Here is a 26,010-nt window from a genome sequence, read left to right as displayed (position 1 = left end):
ATAGTTCCTAAGGAGCGGTGGTTCTTCCAGTGATGGGCAATGTGGCCTCCTATTTCACAGCTTCTCCACCAGAGGAAGGTTGCTTCTCTTCCCTGCGATCTCATTTGAAAAATCCTGGGAAGGATCTAATTGGCCTAAGTTGGATCACATGCTGACTATTGGACCAGACAGCTTTGGCAAGGGTGGGTGGTTTACTGTGATTGACAGCCTTCAGTAGAGGCACAGGTTGGAGGGGCCTGGCTCAGTTGATTAGGCATTGCACTCTTGATTTCAGCTCAGGTCTTGATCCCAGGGTCATAAGTTCAAGCCCTGGGTCATGGAACCTACTTTAAGAAAAAAAAAAAAAAAAAGCACATGTTGGAGTTGGTGGAAGGGTAGTCCTCAGAAGAAGGGGGGTTGCTTTCCCCGTAAAATGCAGACATACCAGGCAGACTGAATCATAGGTGTCTACCACATATATTAGTTCAGGGTTGTTGGTGAGGATTAGAGATAATGGATATAAAGCATGAGTTGGGAAATGCTGCTGATGGGAAGGAGTGGTATCTCAGCTTCCCTGGATACTTGGGCTTCACATTTGGGGCTATTATATCTCATAGAAAGAAATACACTTTCTTCTTTGTTCTTCTTTCCAACCTCAGGACAATCATTGTAATAGACTCTTACAAGACCTAAAAAGGTTATGTTTTCTCAAGGACATACAATTAGTGGTACATGAGGCCTAGACCCAACCCTCAAGGCTCCCAATCCATAGTCTCCTTTTTGTACACCATGTGGTGATTAAGAGTGCTGGCACAAAAGCCAGCTTGCCTAGCTTTAAAGCTCAGCTTCTCTTACTGTGTGGCATTGGGTAAGTTCCTAAACCTCTCTGAGCTTCAGAGATTCCCTCTGCAGAGTCATTACCAGGATTAAATGAATTCAATATGGGTATATTGGTGATGATGATGATTCCATTTCCAGAAACTGTCACCTGTGCCTCCTGCCTTGGAGCGGGTCACCTCCAAGCGTGTCTGGGGACATGCCAGGCATTGCGGTGGGGCTGCAGGCTGGTTCTCCTGGGCACTGGGATTGGAGTGGGAGCAGCCGTTCAAATCACCTCGGGCGGGGCAGCCCCCAGTGGCTCAGAGGTTTAGTGTCACCTTCAGCCCAGGGCCTGATCCTGGAGACCCGGGATTGAGTCCCACGTCGGGCTCCCTGTATGGAGCCTGTTTCTCCCTCTGCATGTGTCTCTGCCGAGCTCTCTCTGTTTCTCATGAATAAGTAAATAGATTCTTAAGAAAAAAAACCAAAACAAAACAACAAATCACCTTGGGCTCCGAGTGAAGAATGAAGGCGTCACCTCTCTGTCTCCACCCCAGAGGTAGCATAGTATTAAACAGTTTTTAAAATAAACATTTCCCAGCAGAATAGTGCATCATGAACCACTAATGCTGCAAGGCATTCACTGACCTCACAGGGGACACGCAGCAAAAAACCTAAACTCCCTGTGTCCTCTTCTCCTTTGAAGGAGGGCTGTGGCAGTGCCTGGGATGCCACGAACAGCCCAGGCTTGGGAATCAGACAGGCCAGGATTCGAATCCCGCTGCTGCCGTGGGTTAGCTATATGACTTATGCAAGGTACTGGGCCCTCTCTCGTGTCTAGATAGAGAACAGTGTCCATATCCACCTTGTGGGGCTGGGAGAGGCGTCCCTGGAAGGCAGGCAGAGTGCTTAACGCAGTGTGCTTGGTAGTTGAGGCTGTCATCGAAAGAGCGTCACGTGATGTGTACGTGTTGGAGGACACACAAAATCACTGAGCAAGTGGCAAGTCTTCTTTTTATAAAATAAAGGCAACCTGCATGTACTTTTTCTCATGATTACGCTACCTCTTAATTTTGCAGAAGGCTTAATTGGATGGATTTTGGGTAAGAGATTTCCACTTGATTTTTAAAACCATACAAGAAAATATACTCTTACAAAGGGTTGAGAAGTATCTTCTGTAGTTATGTGAAAGGCTGCTGGGCTAATTCTGACAAGAGAAGCAAAGAGAAACCCTCCCAGAGCAGCGAATGATTCTCCCCCTGGTTCCAGAGGAGGAGAAGGTTCCACATTTATCCACCAGAATCAGGCTGTGTGCTTCTATGAACCACGATGTTGGAGATGGGCTGGCTCTGGGCAAGGGGTAGCTTCTCAAAAACAGAATTTGAGACGTTCTCTCAACTTGCCTTCGCACCTTTCATATCCCTCACCTGCAGGGTCCCCTCAACTCTGCCAGGGTCCTGCAGCACAAGGAGCAACCTGCCGAAGGCTCAGGTCCCCTACTTCCAGGTAATCCCCGCTTGCAAAATCCTCTTGAATGCTTCAGAAAGTTCCTCTCTACTGCAGAGAAAATGACTCTCTGGAGGGGGCAGTGCTTTCTAACGTAGCGGGTAATATCTTGATGAGATATGCTGGTCAGGATAGGCTAGAGTGAGCCCCAAAACCTGGGGTAGCACAGAAAGGTTCTTTTTTTGCCCTCCCACCCCTGGTCCACTGTGGGTCCGATGGGTCTCTGGGGTAGCTTCTGAGAGGAACAGAAGCGGCTTGCAGCAGGTGACCCCCCCCTCGGGGCTCCCAGGTCACTGTGACGGGGAAGGCGTGGGAAATGCACACTCCCTGGGAAATGCTACACATCACTCGCATTCATGAGTCCGCTCAGAACCAGGTCTCACCGACCCACCTAATTTTAAGGAGACTGGGAAAGTATTTTGTTAAGAATGCTGAGTACTTCCCTGTTTGGGGCACAAGACTCCTTAAAGTAACAAGGGAATTTCGAGAACCAAAACCGCTTGACAATGGAGGCCGTGGAGGCAGCGAACTGAAATGCACCAGCTCCCCAGGTTTGGCCACCTGCTCCGGCCCTTGTATCTTCTTCCCTCATCCTGGGACCAACCTGCCATGTGCCACCTTCATAACTCTCTCGGGATGATCAGTATTAAGGTATTTTTTCTTTCAATAACTTACTTTCTGTAAATAAAAGGCACTTTATATCTCTGTCTTCGTGAGAATCCATTTCGTGAAAATCATTTACCACGGATAGAAGGTACCTGTAGGAACAAAGACAACGTCAGAGGCTAGATTGGTGGAAAGGCCTGGCCAGCTCTCCACCTGAGCGGCTTGTGCGGAATCAGACGGGTGCAAAGACGATGATGCAGGCTGAGGTCAACAGTTCAGGGGTGGCCTTTCTGTCCCGATGCCTGGGTTCCAGTTCCAGGACCACATCACCTACCAGCTGTGTGGCCTTTGTGCCTCGGTTTCCTCATCTGCTGACCTGAGGACGATAATATTGCCTACTCCGGCTCTAGAAAACGCCTGTAACAGGGTCTGGCATGTGGTAAGGGCTACATCCTAAACACAAGCAATTTTTGGTATAATTTCTTACCGTGTGATGTCTTTTTTAATTTGGCCTCCTCTACCTGCTAAAATCACCTGCCCTAGCCCGTGAAATTCTCTCTCATTCGCTGCTGAGATGCTTCCCACGCTCCGAGACCCCTCCATCCACGAGCCAGCACAGACTCTGCACAGTGACACCCCCGAGCCACCAGCCCTTGGGCTGACTTGGCCATCCTGTCTGCAGGCTCCCGGCTTGTGTCCACCTCGGGCTTCCAGGTGAGGGTAGAAACGCCTGCCTTTAGAAGATGCTGTAGGATCCAACAGGTGAAATAGGCTCTCTCCAAATGTCAGGACTCAAACAGATGTTGGATGGATGTTGGTTCACCAAACAAAGGCGGGAGCAGGTGGCCGAACCTGGGGAGCTGGTGCATTTCAGCTCGCTGCCTCCATGGCCTCCATTCTCAAATGTTTTATGCACACACACACACACATATAATCACATGGATCCTTTCCAATTAAGAAAAAATAATCAGGAAGTGATTTTTGCTTTGCAGAGTCTATTATTTCAACAAATGTTGGACCATCAGATGTAGAAACCAGAGCTACATTATTACTTACCCGCCAAAAAGTATTTCTAAGAATCCTTTCATTATGCTGTATTATGGGCTACCTCAAGAGTCCTATTTGATCGAGTCTATGTTTCAGCAAAGTTTACTTGGTTTCTGCAGTCCTCAAGATGCAGTGTGGCTAAATGAACACAGGAATGAACCAAATTAATGTTTTGTTGAATTCTATTGCAATGGTCAGTGCTATTATGTGTAAATTCGGTAAAACATGCTCTGGTGTTCAGTTTATATTGATTGTGTTCCTTCTTGGTTCCCACAAAGGAGCCTAGTTGAGCTTTCTTCTCCGTGTCCTTACAATTCCTCTCTGGGCTTGGAGAATTTGCTAGTTTGTTCTCTGCCCCACTGCTTGGCTGTGGCTTTGACTCAGTACCCAGTCAGGCCTGTCATTCCTGGCTTCATATGGCTCCAGGAAATGATGTTTTGTTTTTTTAATCTTAAGAGACGCTAGAAGGACGCTGGGAGCAAAATCTACCTCATGGGGTTGTCATGAAGTTAAAAGAGAAGAAGCACCTAAAATGTGGAACATGGTACCTGGCATGGGTGAGTGCTCAACCACAAATGGTCCCATTTTACATTCAGAGAAGCTCCCTGTCTTGGTTCCCTTCTCTCTCCCTCCCAACCCCAGGCTCTGTAGGTCTGCTTCCCCAAATCTAGGTTGCAGTTTTTCAGGGTACCATGTACCTCTCTTTGTAGCACCAATCACCGCACCATTATACTTTTCTCCCTGTGATGATGTTATGGTGGGCTCCCTCCCCACCAGCCTTCATGGCCTTAGCTCTGGTGGGCCTCGCAGATCCGCCTCTAGCGTGAAAGGCTGTTCTGTATATCTGCTGCTAGAAGTGTGGCCCTCAGCTGCCAGCCCCAGTGGTCTGGCCCCAGCTGAAGAGAGCTGCCCCTTCCAATGACTGGTCTACATGGGGGTACGTAGGCTTGGCCTTCTCATGCATCTGGGGCCAGCTCTGGAAGGCCGTCCCATCTTTAGAACCCCTTGCGGGGCTGGCCCAAGCTTCTCTTGAGACAGTTTCATATTTTTACGGCGTCCTCTGTGCACTCCTGTGTACTTCCCTTCCTTCCATGGATGCTAATCCTGAGGGTACTCCCTGATGCAATTTATGCATCCCAATCCCTATCTCAGAGTCAGCTTCCTGGGGAACTGCTTGCTGCTTGCTGTCCCCTCTTGCAAATGGAAGAAGTACATTTTTGTTGCCAATTCTGTGTGTTCTCAGAGCCTATGGTAGTCCCTGGTACCAGTAGGATTTCAGTAAACGTTTGTGGGGTGAATGAATGAATAAATGAATGATAATAGCATCGCTAGTAATTTGTTTTATGTTTCACTCCCTCTCCTTTCTTCAAAGGGAATATGACTTTTATCTGGGAATTTCTTGAGTTTCTACCTAGGGGCTCTATTGACTTGCTCCCCCTTCTCTTCTTCCCTCTCCTTCCACTTTGGGTTCCTTTTCCTCTGACCCACCCCCTTTCTAAAATCCCTGCCTAGTGATACCCGGTTGTCACTGAGGAGGGAAGAGGAAGCCTTGGGAAAGCAGCTGAGAGAGGGTGATGGGAAGCAGCTAAATTAGTTTAGAGGCCAGTTTAGTAACTCCAGCTTTTCTATCAGGAGCCAGTGTGGAGCCCTGTGAAAGAGGCTCATGCCAAGAAACAGAGCAAATCAATATCCGAAGGCTCTGCTAATTGCATGGCTGTCAGAAGGTATTTTCTCATTTTGAATGAGAAGAAAGGGCCTTTTAAGACAACAAAGCTCTTGTACAAGTAGAAAAAAACTGAGAACTTGCATTTGAGTCCACGTGAAAAATGGCCTCTTTGTTACTCATTTCTCATCCTTGTGGAAAGCCTACGCAGCAATATTTTATGTTCTGCTCCCCACCAGCTTTTTAGTTTTGTTTTGTTTAGGGCTTTTTTCCATTCCTCCTAGAGAGAGCCCTGGATTCAAGTTAGAAGACTGGGTTCGAGACCTGGCTCTGCTGCTTTAGCCACAGGGCAGTGGCTCCCGCCTTTGTCCCTGGTCTGCAGGTGCACGTTTGGTGGGCAGCTCACAGGACTGGAGACTGAGAAGCTCAGGTGAGACGATGGATATGAACAGGATTTGAAAATAGCACAACTCTAAGGAGCAATTATCATTGTCACTGTCATTTAATCTTCAGTGAACCAGAGCTTGAAAGTCGAAGCTGGTACCCCCTTCCCCCAAATGCACTTCAAAGCCAAATATAAAAGTTTTTAGGATACATTTTTCTCAATTTGCGTGATGTTTAGCAAAAGTCCTCGTGGTTGGGATCCCTGGGTGGCGCAGCGGTTTGGCGCCTGCCTTTGGCCCAGGGCGCGATCCTGGAGACCCGGGATCGAATCCCACGTCGGGCTCCCGGTGCATGGAGCCTGCTTCTCCCTCTGCCTGTGTCTCTGCCTCTCTCTCTCTCTCTGTATGACTATCAAAAATAAATAATTAAAAAAAAAAAAAAACAAGACTGACGGAACGGAAAAAGAAATTATAGAAGGGATTTCTGAAGGAGATTTAAAAAAAAAAAAAAAGTCCTCGTGGTTATTAGCCCACACAATGACAAATTGACTGTCCTTAGAGTGCACCAAAGGTGTCAGGCTCCTGTGTAAACAGCCACTTTTCCTGTATTCACTATTTCATGACAGAGTCAGGAAGCCACCTGGTCTTGAGACCAGGGTTTTGGGTTGATCAGATTCACCTGATTATTTTCACAGATCAATTAATACTTTTTCCTGGTTCTCTCCTGTCCAAGGTAACCCTGGTGGTCAGGTGCACGTCTGCTTTTCCTCCAGATACACGATCCTCCGAGGACTTATGCCATAAGGAATCATCTCCCTGCGAGCCTAGGCATGCAGGGAATCCATGATTCCCTTTGTGTAGGGCAATTTTCTGCAGAAAATTGGACTTTCTCCATCCTACAGAAGGCAGACTGATGAGGTTCTTTGAGCAGTCGGCAGAGGGTCCCAGGTCTGCCCCTTTAATGCTGGTAGATTATAAAATCCTTATACTATCTGGGGTCTGCAGAGATCTCAAGCTGTCTTCCAGTCAGATGTGGGATCTCAGGAGTGGAGTGCAGTCAAATGTTCAGCAGAGATTTATGGATCATTCATAACCATGTTGGGGACAGGAATGGGCTTTTTAAGTCTTTGTTTCAGGTGCTGGCATTTTTCTGATGAGTGAGCTTTATATTACACGTGGAAAAGGGTGAAGCGTGACTAAACAAACATGCACAACACAAAAATGACAAAAGCAAGTGGAAAGATACTGTACACGACGTCCCTTGGCCATTAAGATGGCCTGATTGTAGACTTCTTGTAGACAGCAACCTGGTCTTGGGTCTCTCGGATCCACATGATACTAGTAGGTTCTCTGTAAATATGAGGTGTTACTCTCCTGCTGACATCTTGCAATAGCTCCCAGGGCCTCCACCAGAACATCCAGTCTTCTTGGTTTGGTCCTTCAGTTCCCTCATGGTCAGGCCTGGCCTCCCCTCTTGCCATTGCCTGGAGAAGCTCCACGCAGCAGCTGCTCAGAGCGACTGCAGCGCATGCCTACTTGGGTACATTTGTGGATGCTCTCTCTCTGCTCTTCTCGTCATGCTAACTTCTCTCTTTCCAGACCCTGTTCAGGATCCTCACCTTCGGGTCCAAGTCTCTGACTAGCCCCTCATCTCTTCATGCCCTTAACCTTGTCTCTACAGGTTGGGTGCCCCTTATCTGACCCCTATGATCCTGCCACAGCCCTTGACATTCTAAATTGCTAACAGTGGGTTCTGTGTCTCTGCCTACTTCAAGACTGTTGTCCTAGGGGACAGGGGCTGTACCTTGTTCACGTTCATTCTCAAAACAAATTTTGCCTGCTTCCCTATTTAGATGCTGGGGTTGGGGGAGTGGGGTTGGGGATGTCAATGGGACTAGAAGCAGATTCACCTGGGCTTTTCTTCTAGATTAATGAAAACGCCTTTTGGTCTGGGCCTGGGGGGTGCTGCTGGGGGTGCAGACTGGAAAGGCAAGGACAGAAGTCAAGATATTACCATTTTACTCTTAACATGTCATGACTGCCCTAAGGTGTGGGAATACTGAGCTGCAGAACAGCCACGGTCACAACAAATGAACATTCTCTACACCCAGCACTACTGATGTGACTGTGCCAGGGCCGTGTCTGTTGAGGGGGATCCAGGCAAGCAGCTACGCCACTGTGACATGCTAATGAAATTGCTTCACACTTTGGGGTAATTTGGTTTCTAGTCTCTGAAGTCAGATCTTCATCACAAGGCCCAAGAAGCATGAATTAAAATTGAGAGTCTGTCCCTGGTGGGGACCGCATAGTGGCCACACACCAGGATGGGATTTTTAGAGGTCAGCTTCATCCTGCTAATGGAATTCTCTTCTCTGCATTCATATAAAAAGCAAAAGTAAACTATGGTGTTAGAAAGCCGGACGATTTCTTGGTATGGCTACCTTTGGGGTTGGGCCGGGAGGGGCTTGGAGAGGACATGAGAGAGGTTCCCGGAGTGTTGTGGTCTTAAACCGGTTAAACCGGTTAAAATGGTTACATGAAGATGTTCAGTTGGTGAAAATCTATTGAGCTGTGTACTCATGGGTGGTGTACTTTTCTGTGTGTGTGGTGTTGTATTTCAATAAAGACATTACACTGTGTTAAATGCCGGTCATTGTAGGCAGGCATTTGCTGCGGGGGTCTCAGAAATGAAATGGCATGAGGCCACTGAAGTTATGTGGTGATTCCATCCTCTTGTAAGGTGGGCATACACATGATCCAGAGTATGTTCATATTAATTTTAAAGTATATGACAAAAATGAATATACAAATCAAAAAACGTATAGTAGAGTGCTCACCATCCTCCAGGGACCCAGGAGGGAAAAACCAGAGTGTTATGATACCTCAGAATCGTAAATGGATCTCAAAACCCTTCATGTCTCTCCACTTGGACTGCCACCACTCTCGTTCCAGCCACTGGGAACTGTAGGCTGGACTGTGGCAATAACCTCCCACTCTCGCTGATAAATAATCCACAGTCCACACAGGAAAAGACTATAGCCATAAAAGAAACAACTCAAGGGCAGCCCCGGTGTCTCAGTGGTTTAGCACCGTCTTCGGTCCAGGGTGTGATCCCGGGGACTCGGGATCGAGTCCCACGTCGGGCTCCCTGCATGGAGCCTGCTTCTCCCTCAGCCTGTGTCTCTGCCTCTCTCTCTCTATATATATATATCTGTGTGTGTGTGTGTGTGTGTTTCTATGAGTAAATAAAATCTTAAAAAAAAACAAACCCAACTCAAATAACTCCCCTATGTGAAGGCCCTCCAAGAATTCCTAATAGTCTTAAAGCCCAAATCCCAGCATGCCCACCATTGACTGGTCCCTTCTACATCCATGACCATCCTCCCCGCACTCTCTCCCATCTCACCAATTTCCAGCCTTCCTGGTCTCTGTTCATTCTCCCAGCACTCCGTGCTTCTCCTTACCCTAAAGCTTTTACATATGTACATCTGCCTGAAGAGGGGTCTCCCAGACTTTGGGATTGCTGGCTCCCCCTCAGCCTTTATGTCTCTCTCAGTGCAGATGTCACCCCCTCAAGTAGCCTCCCTCAACCATTCTGCAATCACGTTACCTTACTTAGTTTTCTTCACGGTACCCGTGGCTATCTTGTTTGTATAGTTGTTTCCCAGAATGAACACCCCAAGAGGGCAAGGATTCATCTGCCTTCTTCACCCTTTCCACCAGTGAGTGTCCCAGTAAGCAGTGGATGGCAAACTCAAAAAAGCATATAACCAAAAAGAATTTAACAAAAGGACCATGTACAGAAATGTGGGCAGGGCTAAGGGGACCAGTGAGGCACAGGGAGGCTCCCAGGGAAAGCCATCCCAGCCCCTAGGCCTGAAGGGGTAAGACGAGAGGGCTCTCTGTTCCCTACTTTATCTGTGAAGTGGAAATCATAGCTCTGTCTCTCTGTGACGTGCTTGTAAGACTTGGTTACACATGAGGACTAGATTGGTAAAGCAAGCGGAATGCTGACCGGGACATACGAAGTGCCATGTGAGTGTCTGATATTATTACTGATCTGATTTTAAACTCACTTAATTTAGTTCCTACAACTCTCTGAGGTAGATCAGGGGTTGAAAATTGTCCACCTATGGGCCGACCTTAACTTCCAAATGTGTTTTGTTTGGCTTGCACATATTTCTTTAATTTGAGCCAACATTAAAAAATCTGGAGATTTTTTTTTTTTAAATCTGGAGTTTTATATAAAAATCTGAAGTCCTGGCTGCTCCTGAGGATTCCTGGTCTGGCAGCAACCGGCAGGAGCTGCATGCTACCCACTTCTTCAGGGGAGGAATGCACTCTGCAGCGCGATACAGTGGGATGAAACGGATACCCAGCTAACAGTCCTAACAGTCACTTCAAGCAGAGCTTGTAACCTCAGTCAAGTCCCAGGTAAGGTAGTTCCAGCGTTGATACTGTGGCATAAAAATGTAGAGGAAGTCCAACATTTGGGCACCCCCCCGCCCCATGCACCCAACGCTGATGCTCCCTGCCTCTCCTCTCTGGCATCTTCAAGCACGTCAGCCATGGTGTTCCTCCTCATTTCTACCAATATCCCAAAGGCTTATATGTCACATGGAAGCACACAAACGTCCAGAAGAGGAGAGGATACCCTTCCATTGGTTTATCTTATAAAGGAAAATCTTTAAAGAAAAAAGAAAAACACCCAGCTAACTCCCCTCCATCCCCAACATCCCCACCCCCCAGCTTACAAGTGTCCAGGATGGATCATATTACCAATACCCTTGTGGCCAGGGAGCACGGCTTGCACTTCCTGCTGTTCTAAGTGGGAAGGCAGGATCTGCCTGCAGGAAAGAAGAGACAACATTGGTGAGAAGGCTACCAAGAATGCCAGGTACAGCTCACCTAGTAATTACTCAAGTGCCTACACCCAGCTCCCACCACTTACTAAGCTACCTGTGGACAACCGAATTTGTGATTCCTTTTTTTTTTTTTTTAAGATTTTATTTATTTATTCACGAGAGACACACAGAGAGAGAGAGAGAGAGAGAGAGAGAGGCAGAGACACAGGCAGAGGGAGAAGCAGGCTCCATGCAGGGAGCCGGATGTGGGGAGCCGGATATGGGATTCAATCCCCGGTCTCCAGGATCGTGCCCTGGGCGGAAGGTGGCACCAAACCACTGAGCCACCCAGGCTGCCCCGAATTTGTGATTCTTAAGGAAGATTTCCCCCCCATTTTACCGGTAAACTGAAGCTCATAAAGAATATATAATTCACCCAAAGTGATACAACTAATACAGGCTTGGAATACTGCTTGCCACATAATGAGCATCCAACAAATGACAGCTACTAAATTTTCTGTCTTGTGGGAGGGTGGAGCCCTGATTAATTTAGGAAAGGTTTTATTGTTGACGTTGTTATTGTTTTAAATCACTTTGAGTTCTTTAGAAAGGAGCCCTACAGAGGTTGAAAGTGGCATGATGACTTTGCTGTTTAGAGTTTGAAACTCAATTAAGATAGTTACTCCTACCTGAATAATCAACAGCACCAAGCCATCTTTATTGTGTCTCTAGGTACACACCTAAGATGCCATTTAAGATACTATCCAGGGGCATGGGCATAACCTTCCAGGTAGTCATCACCCAAACAAGTCTGGAGGGCGTTGTTTTGTACGAGAATAACAGAGCAGAGCATGAACAGCTGCAGACATCAGAGATTGTTAGAATTTCTTAGCAGGGCTTGCATGCCATTTCATAAATCAAGGGGGGAAAAGCTGTAGTAAGTAGAAGCTTTATAGGTAAAATTGTTCCTGATTCCATGCTAAAGACGGAACCCCAAAACAAGACCCAACAGGAGGTTTCTTGGTGATTAGAACCTTCTTGGGTTTGCAATGACAGTGACAGATGCTTCTTATCGTTCTTTTCCAATTGTATCATTCTTTCCAACTACCTTTACAACAAGCAGGCCAGAGCCCAGTCCTTCACTAATCCCCTGAGATCAACCTTTTAAAATTCTCAGTAACAAGTGAAGGCCCCACTCTTCCCCACCTCTGATGTTGTTTTCAGATCCCTTCACTGTTGGCATTTGCTCTTACTGGTTATTTCCCATGCTGAATCATTCACCGGCTCTCTGGCCATCTCCTGGGGGAGCCAAATAGTTTAAAACATCCTCAGTGACTCATGTAGCCTTACTAGTTCTTTTATTTATTCAATTTTTTTGTGGATGTGTCACACACACATACAAAATAAGACTCTAAAAAATAGAGTTCTGTTTACTCAGTCATAGAGTAGCAAATCTCTGCTTTCTCCGTGCATGTCTTCACTTGTAGCTTCCTAGTTTGTATAATTGGCGTAATCCTTGGATTATTAATCTTTAACCAAGTCCCAGGTTTAACCAAGAGTATTAAATTCAGGATTCAGCTTCACAAAGGTTAAGAATTCCTTGATGTAAAAAGAAGGGCATATCATTATTCTTTTGCCCATCGGATCAGTTGCTTTGCTACCTTCAGCTCTTCTGGCATCAAAACCCTGTGTGTGAAATCATTTGGTAATGAGACTAACAGAGTCAGCGGTGCAATCCTTTTTTATTATTTAAAAAATCCCTGAAAATATAGGATGCTCAGTAACTAAAAGGAAAAGGCCTGATGAAAGCGATAAGAGACATGAGAGGCACCCAGGGTGGACACTGCCGCAAATACTTAGCCCTGCTGTTAAACTGTTCTGTGGGACTTGGCTCTTTACAGCTTGAGATCATTGCTTAAGTCTTTGTAGGGAGCATTTAAAGTAAAGTGAGCCTCTTTTTGCTTATCCCACAGCTGCCATTTTGCCTTAACAGCATATTCCTTGAAGCCTTCTTAAGGCAATGTCGGGCTGTAATGCAGATACATCTTTGCAGACTACGCTCCGTCCTAACTCCTTAGTGTGGTACCCCTCTCCAGCCTAATCTTGCTGACTTGCCTCCAACGCCACTGAAACCTCCCGACACACTCTGCGATCCAGGTGTACCTAACTCATCACACAATTACCAAGTGGGCCCAATGCCTTACACATCAGAGTTTTGAACATGCTACCCCCTTCCTAGAATGCCCTTCTCTACTTCTTCTGCTTGGAGAACACCTATTTGTCTTTCAACATCCAACATCAAGCATTTAAAAAAAAATTTCTCTGGCCTCTCTACCTCCCCAAATTGCACCAGAGCTTTGGATCCAGCGCTGTACCTTGTATGCACCTCTGGTACAGCAATTGCTCTCTCGACCTCAATGTCAGTCTCCCTTGTATCCAGAGGCAATCACTTATCTATACTTCGCCTCTACAGATTTGGCTATTCTGGGCATTTCATATAAATGGAATCATATGATATATCATTCTGCAGCCCTTTGTGTCTGGCTTCTTTCACTTAGAATATTGTCAAGATTTATCCACATTATACTATATCAGTACTTCATCCCTTTTTATGGCTGAAATATTCCATTGCATGAATATACTGCATTTAATTTATCACCGGTTGATGGACATTAGGGTTGTTTCCACTTTTTGGCTGTTATGAATAATACTGATGCAAACATTTGTATACTTCTTCATGTGGACATTCTCATGCAAGAGAATGCATTTCATTTCTCTTGCTAGTATATCTAGGTGTAAAATTCCCGGGTCGTGTGGTAACTCTGTGTTTAAACTCTTTAGGAACTTTTAGACTTTTTTCCAAGGGGCCTACATCAGTTTACATCCCCACCAGCAATGTATTAGATCTCCAAATTCTCCACATCCTCACACACAATTATTATTATCTGCCTTTTTTATTATAGCTGTCTTTGCAGGTTTGAAGTGGTATCTCATTGTAGTTTTGATTTGTATTTCCTTGATGGTTAATAAAGTTGAACATCTTTTCATCTATTTATTGACCATTTACATATCTGCTTTTGAGAAATACCCATTCAGATCCTTGGCCTATTTATAACTGGTTTATCTGTCTTTTTGTTATTGCATTGTCAAAGTTCTTTATATATTTCAAATACAATTTCTTTATTAGATATATGAATTCCAAATGTTTCCTCCCATTCTATGAGTTGTCTTTCCACTTTCCTGATAGTGGCCTTTGAAGCATGAAAGTTTCAAATTTTGGTGAAGTCCAATTTATCTATTTTTTCTTTTGTGGCTATGCTTTTGGTGTTATATCTAAGAAATCACTGCCTAATCCAAGATAATGATGATTTCCACCTATAGTGTCTTCCAAGGGTTTTATCTCTCTCTCTTTTTTAAAAGATTTATCTATTTATTTTAGGAAGAAAGAGAGAGTGGGAGTGAGGAGGGGGAGGGGGTAGAGGGAAAAGGACAGAGAGAATCTCAAGCAGACTCCCTATTGGGCATGGGGCCTGATGTGGGGCTGGATCTTACAACCCTGAGATCACGACCTGAGCTGAAATCAAGAGTCAGATGCTTACCTGACTGAGCCACTCAGGCATCCTGGGTTCTTATATTTTAGAGGTTTTTGATCCATTTTCAGTTAGTTTTTGTAAATGGTGTAAGATAAAGGTCCTCTTTCCTTCATGTGAATATCTAGTTGTTCCAGTACCATCTGTTGAAAGAATTATTCTTCCTCCATCCAATTGTTTGGGCACCTCGTTGAAATTAAATTGACTATAATTGTAAGGATTTCAGATTCTCAATTCTATTCTATTGGTCTGTATATCTGTTCTTGTACCAATAATCACACTACCTTGCTTACTGTAGTTTGCATGGTCTTATAATTGAGAAGTGTGAATTTTCCAACTTCATTCTATTTCAGGGCTGTTTTGGTTTTTCTGGTCCCCTTGAACTTCTATATGAATTTTAGAACGAGCTTATCAAGTTTTGCAGAGGTGAGCTAGAATCTCAAAAGGGATTGCACTTAATCTGTGGATCAATTGGATTAAAATTGCCATATCCAACAGTATTGTCCTTTGATCAATGAGCATGGGAAGTCTTTCCATTTATTTAGATCTTCTTTAATTTCTTTCAGCAGTATTTTATAAATTTCAGGCTATCTACTTTGTACTTCCTTTGTTAAATTTATTCCTGAGTATTTTGTTCCTTTTGATGCTATTATAAATGGAATCGTTTTCTTGATTTCTTTTTTTTTTAAAGAATTTATTTATTAATGAGACAGAGAGAGAGAGAGAGAGAGAGAGAGAGAGAGAGAAGCAGAGACACAGGCAGAGGGAGAAGCAGGCTCCATGCAGGGAGCCCGACATGGGACTCCATTTCAGGACTCCAGGATCGTGCCCTGGGGCGAAGGCAGGCACTAAACCTCTGGGCCACCAGGGATCCCCATTTTCTTGATTTCATTTTCAAATTGCTCATTTCAAGAATACAGAAATACAATTGACTTTTATATCTGATACTCTATCTTACAACTTTGCTGAACTCAATTTTTAGTTCTAATAATTTTTAGTGGATTCCTTAGGATTTTCTACATATGATTATGTCATTTGCAAATATAGTTTTACTTCTTCCTTTCCCATATGAATGCTTTTATTTTTTCCCCTTGCCTAATTGCCTGATTCATTGCAGTACAATGTTCAATACAAGTGAGAATGGACATCCTTGTCTTGTTCCTGGTCTTAGGGAGAAAACATTCAGTCTTTCACCATTAAATATCATGTTAGCTGTGGGTTTTTCATAGATGCCTTTTGTTAGCTAGAGAGTTTCTATTCTTAGTTTATGGAGTATTTTTTCAACTAATGAAAGGGTGTTGGATTTTGTCAAATGTTTGTCTGGATTTTTGCATCTATATTCATAAAGGATATATTAGTCTATAGTTTTATTTTGTGTTATATCTTTGTCTGGTTTCCAGGTCATACTGGCCTCATAGAATGAGTTGGGAACTATTTCCTCCTTTTCTATTTGGTGGAAGAGTTTGTGAAGAATTGGTATTGATTCTTTAAATATTTGTAGAATTCAGGGAGGGACACCTGGGTGGTTCAGTTGATTAAGTGTCTGCCTTTGGCTCAGGTCATGATCACAGGGACCTGGGATCCAGCCCCTTGTCACTTGGCTCTCTGATCAGCAGGGAGTCTGCTTCTCCCTCCCTCTGCTGCTCCCCCTGCTTGTGCACACACTCTCTCTCAAAGAAACAAATAAAATCTTTAAAAAATATATTTGTAGAATTCACCAGTGAAGCCATCTGTATGTGGGGTTTTCTGTGGGTAGTTTTAAAATTACTAAATGTTTTAAAACATGTGTTTTATTATCATTCAAGCATGGTAAGGCTCTTAGATCAAGAGGTAATTGCCATTGAAAAGATAGTTTGTTACTTACAGTTCCCAAGGTCTTACACACAAGGGAAAACAACAGGGTCAGTCAGGGGACAAAGAGATCAAGGTAAACACATTGGCAGGAACTTTTTTAATGGTTTCCATGGAAGGCAGTGTAAGGAGGTTTAGGATTGGCTAATTTGAATAATTTTAGAAGGCTCTGGGGCATAGGGGTTGTCCCTAGTTGCCTGGTAACTGGACCTGGGGTGATTAGGGCAGGGAAATAGTGGCCCAAAGTATAAGAGCCCAATAGCAGAGATGGTAGAGGCACGGACTTTAGATTTGTTAGTTTGCATATGAAAGGTGCACTCACAGGTGAGTAAGTTATTATCTGTAAGGACTGGCTAATTTGGAAGGGGCATTCTCTCTAGGTACCACAGGGCTCCAGATTATCAAAGCAGCAGAAATACAGAAAATAAAAATGCATGGTTAAGGGGTGCCTGGGTGGCTCAGTCAGTTAAGCGTTTACCTTTGGGTCAGGTCCTGATCCTGGGGTCCTGGGATCCAGCCCCACGTTGGGTTCCCTGCTCAGTGGGGAGCCTGCTTCTCCCTCTCTCTGCTGCTCCCCCTGCTTGTGAGTGCTCTCTCTTTCTCAAACAATAAAACCTTTCTTTAAAAAATACATGATTAATACACAAATTCAATCTCTTTATTATAGGACTATTTGGATTTTCTATTTCCTTTTGAATCAATTTTGTAATTTGTGTTTGTAGAAATGTATCCATTTCATCTACATTCAGTAGTTGGTAGTATTTTCTTATAGTACTTTTTTATTTTTCTAATGCTGGTAACAATGTCACCCTTTTCACTCCTAATTTTAGTAATTTAAGCCTTCTCTCTTTTTTTTATTGGTTAGTCTAGCTAATTATTGGCCAATGTGGTTGATCTTCTTAAAGAACCAACTCCTGGTTTTGTTGATTTTCTCTATTGTTTTTGTATTCTCTATCTCTATTAATTTCCACTGTAATCTTAGTTATTTCTCTCCTTCTACTTGGTTTGGATTTAGTTTGTTTTTCTTTTTCCAGTGTCTTAAGATATAAGTTTGGGGTACAGCTTTGAGATGTGGTTCCCCCCTTTCAAATATGGGTGATTATAGCTATAAATCCCTCTGTAAAGCATTGCTTTAGCTGCAACCCATAAATATTCGTATGTTAGGCTTTCATTTTCATTCTTCTGAAAATATTGGTTTTCCCTTGTGATTTCTTCTTTGACTTATTTCAAACATGTTGTTCCATTTCCATATATTTGTCAATTTTACTAAAATTCTGTTACTCTTTCTAGTATGGGTTTCTATTTTTATTCCATTTATGGTCAGAGAACATATTTTGTATGATTTCAATCTTTTTTACATTTATTTAGACTAATATATATCCTGGAGAATGTTCCATGATGCACGTGAGAAGAATGTAGTCTACTATTGTTGAAGTTTTCTATAGATGTTAGGCATAGATGATTTATAGTGCTGTTCAAGAGTCCCATTTCCTTGTTGATCTTCTGTCTAGTTCTATCAATTATTGAAAGAAGGGTATTGAAGTCTCCAACCATTAGCTTTGAATTATCTATTTCCTTGTTCAATTCTGTCAATTTTTGCTTTGTGTTTTTTGGAGGCTGTGTTAAGTGCAAAAATATGTTTATATTTATATTTTTTATATTTATATTTATAATATTATTATATCTTCCTGGTGAATTGACTTTGTAATCATTATACTACACCCATCTTTATCTCTCTTAACATTGTTTTTGGTTTTAAAATCTATTTTGTCTGATATTAGCCATTCCAGCTTTCTTATGGTTGTCATTCACCTGGTATTTATTTTTCTATCCTTTTACTTTCATTCTATTTGTATCTTTGAATCTTATGTGTGTCTCTTGCAGACATCAGGTATTTGGATCTTGTTTTTTTAATTCTTTCTGACAATCTCTTCCTTTTGATTGGATTGTTTGATCTATTCACATTTACTGTTATTATTGAAATTGTTGGATTCATGTCTGACATTTTCCTTTCTTTCCTGACTCATGTCTTCTTTGTTCCTTTAGTCTCCTTTATTGCTTTCTTTTGTATTAAATGTTTATTTTCTAGTTTAACATTTTAATTCCTATAATGATTTTCCTCACCACATTTTTCGATTTATTTTCTTAGTTGTTACCCTAGGTCTTAGCGTATATACTTTAGCTTATCAGAATAGACTTAAGATTTATACAAACTTAATTATAATGACAAATAGAAAATTTATTCCTACGTATCTCTATTACCCTTTTCCCCTTTCTTGTGCTATTATTGTGTTACATATTTACATGCATCTAATATATGTGTATGTATATATTTTATACATTTTATATATGTGTATATGTATATCCTTTTGTCTCTCAACTTCTATAAAAGATATGAGTTTATAAAATAATAATTATAATGTATTGTTGAGTTTGTAGCATATATAAATACTATTTACATGTACATATATAATATATACATATATGTATTATAAAGAATATGTTTATACTATAAGAATATATTTATAGAGTTTATTATATTAACCATCTTATTTATCCTTCCAGTTCTCTTCATCTCTTTGTGGATGTGAGGTACCATCTGATGTCATTTCTTTACTCCAGAACAAAGTTTTTCCCATTTATCTCCTCTGTTGCTGTCCAATGGTTTCTCTCTTTCTATATATATAGGATGTATATGTACATATAGTTTTATACAATTTCTTTTAAAATAAGTTAAGAGAAGGTCACCTGGCTGGCTCAATCAGAAAAGCATATGACTCTTGATCTCAGGGTCTTGAGTTCAAGCCCCATGTTCGGCCTGGAGCCTACTTTAAAAAAATAAAAATAAAAAAATAAATAATAAAATAAGAGAAGAAATATACATTTATCCTCCTTACAATTACCTGCGTAATTGCCTTCTCTGCTTCTCTTAGTGTTTTGTGCATGGAATCAAATTATTCTGTAAGGTTACTTGCTTTCAGCTTAAATAATTTCCTTTGGTGTTCCTGGTAAAGGGAGCCTATATTTTTTGTATTGAATCTTTGTTGTTGCTGCTGCTGTTTTCACTTGATAATGTCCCATGTTATTTCCTGTCAACTCTTCCTCAGAAAGCATAACTTATCATGCCTACATGATATTCCATGACTAACACATCTCACCATTCTCCTAAGGGATTATTTTCAACTTATCATTGTAATGAATGATGCTATCATTAACCTCTTTATATACACATCCTTTAGGAAACATTGTTTTTTAAAGTAGACAATTCATCTGAGAATATATTTATATCCAAAACGATTCAGACAACACAAAGTCCCCTTTATAGGGCATCTGCATCTCCTTCTAGACATAATCCTTTTTATTGGTTTGGTGTATATACCTTTTCATGTATTTGTCTATGTATTTATAAATACAGGCTCAGACACACACACAAGGATAGAGACACAGAGACAGAGAGAATATGTTTTTTGTTTGGGTGATGGTTTTAGTTTTACATCATGGGATCATTCTGTATGTCCTGTTGTCTTGTTTTCTTTGCCACTTAACATATGTCTGGGGGGATCTTTCTGTTTAATAATTTGAATTTATTTTTTTTAACTGCCACATAGAATTTCAGAGTCATTTAACCAACATTTGTTGAGTCCCTGCTGTGTGGCAGGCCCTGGGGATGCTGAGACTATGTTCTCATGGAGCTTTACTGTTCCCAGTATGGATGTACCAAATTTAGTATTCCTGTTTTGATGAATGTGTAGGTTTTTTTCCTAAAGACAGGTGCTTAGGAAAGGAATTACTTAGTCACAACTTATGAAAATTTAAAAGTCTCTTGACATGGAGTTTGAAATTGTTTTCCAGTAAATAGGACCAATTTATATTCCCAAGAGGAGTGTATGAGTGTGCTAGCTTGCTTATTTAGTAGATGGAAAATTTCAGTTTTAATTTGCATTTTTATATTGCTACTAAGAATGTTTTTTCATGTTTATTAGCCAATTGTATATTCTTTGTGAAAGAATTTTTTTGCCCAACTCTTAGAAAGGCTTATTTTCCTATTTCATAACTATTTAATATACTGTAGATATTCTTCTTTTTTTTTTTTTTTTAATTTTTTTTTTAATTTTATTTATTTATGATAGGCACACAGTGAGAGAGAGAGAAGCAGAGACATAGGCAGAGGGAGAAGCAGGCTCCATGCACCGGGAGCCCGACGTGGGATTCGATCCGGGGTCTCCAGGATCGCGCCCCGGGCCAAAGGCAGGCGCCAAACCGCTGCGCCACCCAGGGATCCCGATATTCTTCTTTTGTAGTTTTTGTTGCAAATATTCTTTCCTATTTATTTTTGGTGTCTGATTTTTCTAATATCTCCTTGTTGGATAAAATGAGTTTTCAAAGATTTTATTTTCATGAAGTCAATGCATCCATTTTTTCCCCTTATGATATTTCTTTTACTGGATTTATGCTTACAAAGTCCTTCCCCAAATTAAGATACAAGAAATGATCATACTTTATTTAGCTATTTGGTTTCATTTTTAACATTAATCTTTTTAATCCACCTGAAAAAATTATTGTAGGGAGTGAAGAAGGATTGGACTTTATTATTTTCCCTCCAAACTATCCTCACACAAGTTCTTGAAAGGCTTTCTTTGCTCATTATATCTGATATTAGGGAACTCTGTCTCCATTCATACACGTGAGACTCATCTCTTAATTTACATTTTTCACTTTCATCATATTTGGCAATATGTACTTATACTGGGGAGCTGTTAGGTCTTGGGGTGCGGTGGGGTCAGGTCCTGGGAGGGGGCAGATCTCCTTCCCCAGGTCGGAGACTTCCTTGCCTCCCACTCTCAGTCCCCTAGTACAAGCTTGAGCAATGTTGGCTGTCTCCTGCTTATGGTACAGGGGGCAGGTCACCTGTCTCTTGGGGAACCTCATCGCTTCTGCCCTACATTCAAGCCTTTTTCCAAGAGCTTTTCTCTCCCGGGGGAGGGGAAGCAGGCAGGAGAGCAGGAGGGCCTACCTAGTGCTGGCCGGTCCACCTGCACCTGTTGTTTGCTTCTCCTCACCCAGCCAGCTCCAAGGCCACCTGCCAATGTGTTACCCTGCCCACCAGCTGGCACTGCGGAGCTGGTGCTGCTGCTTTTCTGTGTTCCTAGTGGCATCAGGCAGGCAAAAATCCACCCAGGGTATTGTGAGAAGAAGCCAACTCCTCAAAAAATCCTCTCTTCTGACTGGCCTCATTTTGCCAAGAGTTTCTTACAGTGTTCACATGGGTTCCACAGACCACACAGGCCCCTCGGGTTCTGGTGGCTCCACACTCATGCCCCACTGCTCGCCTGATCCAGGCCCCAGGCCTTCTTGTTCTTCAAGGCACCAGATACACTCCCTCCCAAAGTCCTTGCACGTCTGCATTTTACTCCTCTGTCTGGAGGAGTCTTCTGCCTGCCGGATGACTTCCTTGCCTCCTTCAATTTCTGCTCAATGCAGGCTTCCTGGGGCATGCCCCCTGCCCCCCACAGGCCTGGTAGCTTGCCATCTTGCTGGGGCCCAACATGCTCCAGATAATACAGTGTCAACCTGTTCAACTGCCCCTTCCACCACCAATCCCATTGAGATTTCTCTTAGGATGGAGAGTCTTAGGTATTTGATGAGAGGTTGCGTTGAGCATGACTTTGGACAGAATTAGCCATTTTACATGAGAAGGACTCTCTCACTGAAGGAATGTGATAGGTCTGTTCATTTCCCAGAGCTGCCGCTCCCAAGAACCACAGATAGGGTGGCTTAAAACAACAGAAATTTGTTCTCTCACAGTTCTGGAGGCCAGACGTCTGAAATCAAAGTGCCAGCAGGGCCATGCTCTCTCTGAAGGGAAGATCACCTCTTTCTAGCTTCTGGTGGTAGCCTGTAATCCTTGGTGCTCCTTGGCTCATAGCTGCTCCATTCCAAACCCTGCCTCCCTTCTCATGAGGCCACCTTCCCCACTGTGTGTGTGTCTGTGTCCTGATTTCTTGCTTATAATGATACCAGGCATTGGATGACGGCCTACCTAGTCAGTAGGATTTCACATTTAGGAAAGATTTATCTTCAAATCTGGTAACATTTATAGATATCTGGTGAACATGAATTTGAGAGTGGGAACACGAGGGGCACTGTTCAACCCGGTACAGAGAGTCTTTGTCTTTTTCATGTCTTTGTGGCTGTTGGGAACCAGATACATACATATATTTTTTAACCATCATAGTCTTGAACTGGTAATTATTACCAAAGAAATGCTTTACGGAGAGTGGAAGTGGGAGACCCCACCAGATTTCTGCTGAGCAATCCTGTTAGCAGACTTGAAATTCCTACCAGGAGAATCAGTAACGGGTTGTTAATAAACACAGGGCCATCATCGGTATCCTGCAGGGGGTTTGTTCTTTTGTCCTCATCTGTTCGCTGGTAACTATGTATTATTTGATCAGATAAATTCTCTTCTAACTTGGCACATCGAAGTGACTTTTTGGGCTTCCTGGAAAGGACAAGTAAAATAATTTTGATGTGAGCTGCTAAGAGAGTTCAGGATTAGGTGGGACAGACCCTGGAGCACGAAGGTAACACTACAGGTGATGAATGTGGCAACAGTGGGAGGAGGGGTTCTGAGAGGAGGGGTTGTCTGCATTTCAGTTTCTACAGCCATTCGTTCTGCCTCCAGGCAGAGAGAGGAACCCGGTGAGTAATGGTGAAAATACATGCTCTGCTGGACTCTGACACTTAGCTATTGACCTCTGGGCAAGCATCTTATTGTCACTGAGCCTCAGTGTCCTCATCTGGAAAATGGGGCCATAATACCTCAGAATGTTGTAGTTAGAAGTTTATGAGATGGGCAGCCCTGGTGGCCTGGTGGTTTAGCGCCGCCTTCAGCCCAGGGTGTGATCCTGGAGACCCAGGATCGAGTCCCATGTCTGGCTCCCTGCATGGAGACTGCTTCTCCCTCTGCCTGTGTCTCTGCCTCTCTCTCTCTCTCTGTGTCTGTCATGAATAAATAAATAAAATCTTAAAAAAAAAAAGTTTATGAGATGATGTATATAAACAGAGTTTCAAGCACCATGCTCAGTCTATAATTGGTGTTTAATAAATGTTAGTTCCTTCCCCAAAATACTTCTTGGTCATTTCTGTTTCCACTGGAAATTAAAAACATGGGGCAAGAGAATGGAGGCTCTAACTTACAGGGAATGTGAATGTCTGGATATTCCATTTACAATTCTTTTTCTTTTTTTAGATTTCTTTTATTTATTCATGAGAGATACAGAGAGAAGCAGAGACACAGGCAGAGGGAGAAGCAGGCTCCATGCAGGGAGCCCCACGCGGGACTCGATCCCGGGACCCCGTGGTCACGCCCTGAGCGGAAGGTACACGCTCAACCACTGAGCCACCCAGGGGTCCTTGGATCAAATTTTCTTTCTGAATTCCCAGCACAGCCTCTGTAAAACTGGGAAGGAGCTAAGGAAGTCCGCTGTTTTTGGACTCTCCTCTCTGCACCCTTCATTTCGTTCTCAGCCACCCTTCCTTCCGCTTACTCCACAATGCAAGGATCCTGAGGAAGCTCATAAAAACCACTTACCCTAAGAAGTTAGGAGTGTGATTTCCTTCCTCCTGGAGGTTCTTACACACAGTGGAGAGGAGAGAGAGCTCAGCTTTGGAGTTGGAAGGTCCTGACTGTCCAGGTTGCCACAGGCAATTGATATAATTTTCTTGAGACTGTTTCTTCATCAACAAAATGAGAACAGTAATAATTGTTATCCTCCAGGCTTGATGTAAAAATTGAATGAGACTGAGAGTGGTCATAATGCTTTGTGATCTGAAAAGTGTTGTGATTACTTATTAGTCTTTTCCTTGGGTTGTAAATAAAGACCAACTGAGCAAGCCTGAGGAAGGGATATTTGGTTTGACTAATGAGGCCTCAGATAAGGCAAGATTGAGGGGTTGTGGGAAATGAAGAGAGTCTCTCTCTCCCCTTTAACAGATCCTTCCAGTGCTGACCAATATCTGGTTTGCTCTCCTTCAGAGACAGGAAGTGAAGTTCTGTTTCCTAGCCCTCCTGGCATCTCGATTGAACTACCTGACTGAGTTCTGCCCAACGGATCATGGAGAGAAGCGATATACCCCTCTTGTAGACCTGGTTACAAAATGTCCCGTGTGATTCTTCTATTCTCTCTCTTCATGACTGGGATGGAATGGGATGATGCCAGGGGGATCTTGAAACTACCAGATTGTGGAGACACTACATGGAATGAAAGAGCCTGGGTCCTAGAATCACCACCTGGAGAGAGCTGTGCCAGAGAGCTGCCCAACCAACAGCACTAACAGTGGACTTTGTGTGAGCAAGAAATAAACTTTCATTGTGTTAATTTAGCCACAGAGATTTGGGACAGTTTCTTATAGTAGTCTTCCCTACTACACCATACCTTGAGCTTGCTTCCCCCTATCACCCGCCCCCACCCCCCATCATCTGTCTCTCTTGTTGTGTACCAGCTTTCTCTGCTTTCTTATTCATGAGGGAAATTGGCCACCAGCAATAGCAACCAAGGTGACCTCTCTTCCATTCAAGAGAACAGCTTGTTGGCAACTAAAAACATTTATTTCATATTTCAAATTCCTTTGAGAGAACTGGGTTAAGTCCAGCTCAAAAATAGGTGTCAATCTCTGAACCATCAATCTAGGATATCTGTGGGATAAGGAGGGGTAATTTCCAGAAAAGTGGTGCTTGGCAGCCAACTCAAATCATGTTTACCCAGTGCCCCATACTTGCTGTTAATGTGTTTGGTGGTTTTTTAAAAAAAGATTTGATTAATTAATTAATTAGTTATTTTAGTAAGCAGGAGATAATATCCAACAGACTCTGCGCTGAGCACAGAGCCTGACAGGGCTCGATCCCAGAACCTTGAGATCATGACCTGAGCTGAAACTGAGCCACCCAGGTGCCCCACTGTTAACCTTTTTGAAAAGCAACATGGGCAGAGCAGAGACAAACTCTTTTTCTTATATACTTCCAAAGAATGAATCTCTAAGGATTTGTTTGGCTTCTCAGTCATCAGGTAACTAATTTACTTATTGGGGCTGGGTAGCCTTTCCCAGCTGCCCTCAAACTATACAATGTGACAATATCGCCCTTCCAGAGTTGTGAGGCTGCGTGTTCTGGCCTGTGGGCTACACCAGACATGCAGGCCATGAGAACATCTGCAGTAGGTGAAGGGTGGGAATCATTTTCTTGTGCATTGAACTTCAAGCGTGATGCAGGAAGTCCACAAAGTGATCTCAGGATGGTGCTGCAATGTATAGTAGAAAAAATAGAAGTTTGATTCTCCCAAAAGCATACAACAAATATCACAAAACAAAAAAGTAGCCCAGAAATGTCTGCTTTTCCATGGAAATAATTTTCTATATCATTGTCAGATCCCACTGCCTAAAAGATAAAAGTCAAGATTCAAAGCTTGCTTTGCAAGGCCCTTTGGGAGAGGCTCTCCCCAGTGTGATCTCCCGCTGGGTCCTGTCACATGCTCCATCCACAGCCTCTAAGCGGGTTAAACTATGAGTATTTCCCTGAAAAGACCATGCTCCCCAAAGGCTCAGTTTTCAGGCTCCGCTTCTCCCTCTCCCTCCCTCTCCCTCCCTTGAAATATTCTTTCTCCCTTACGAGCAAAGAATCCTGGCTGATTTCAGAACTCAGCTCCAGCACACCTTTCAGGACT

At 43.1% G+C, this 26,010-nt stretch overlaps 1 long non-coding RNA gene across 1 annotated transcript; it reads left to right on the top strand.

The window, feature by feature from the left end:
* Positions 1-2,228: 2,228 nt before the first annotated feature.
* Positions 2,229-24,665, top strand: LOC121481587. Its single transcript, XR_005985320.1, has 4 exons — positions 2,229-2,304; positions 4,414-4,514; positions 5,905-6,050; positions 24,327-24,665. It is a non-coding gene; the product is annotated as an uncharacterized LOC121481587 (long non-coding RNA).
* The last annotated feature ends 1,345 nt before the right edge of the window (positions 24,666-26,010 follow it).

This window comes from Vulpes lagopus, chromosome 23 (assembly GCF_018345385.1).
Source record: "Vulpes lagopus strain Blue_001 chromosome 23, ASM1834538v1, whole genome shotgun sequence".
Lineage (NCBI taxonomy): Eukaryota > Metazoa > Chordata > Mammalia > Carnivora > Canidae > Vulpes > Vulpes lagopus.
This window is presented reverse-complemented; position numbering and strand designations above follow the sequence as displayed.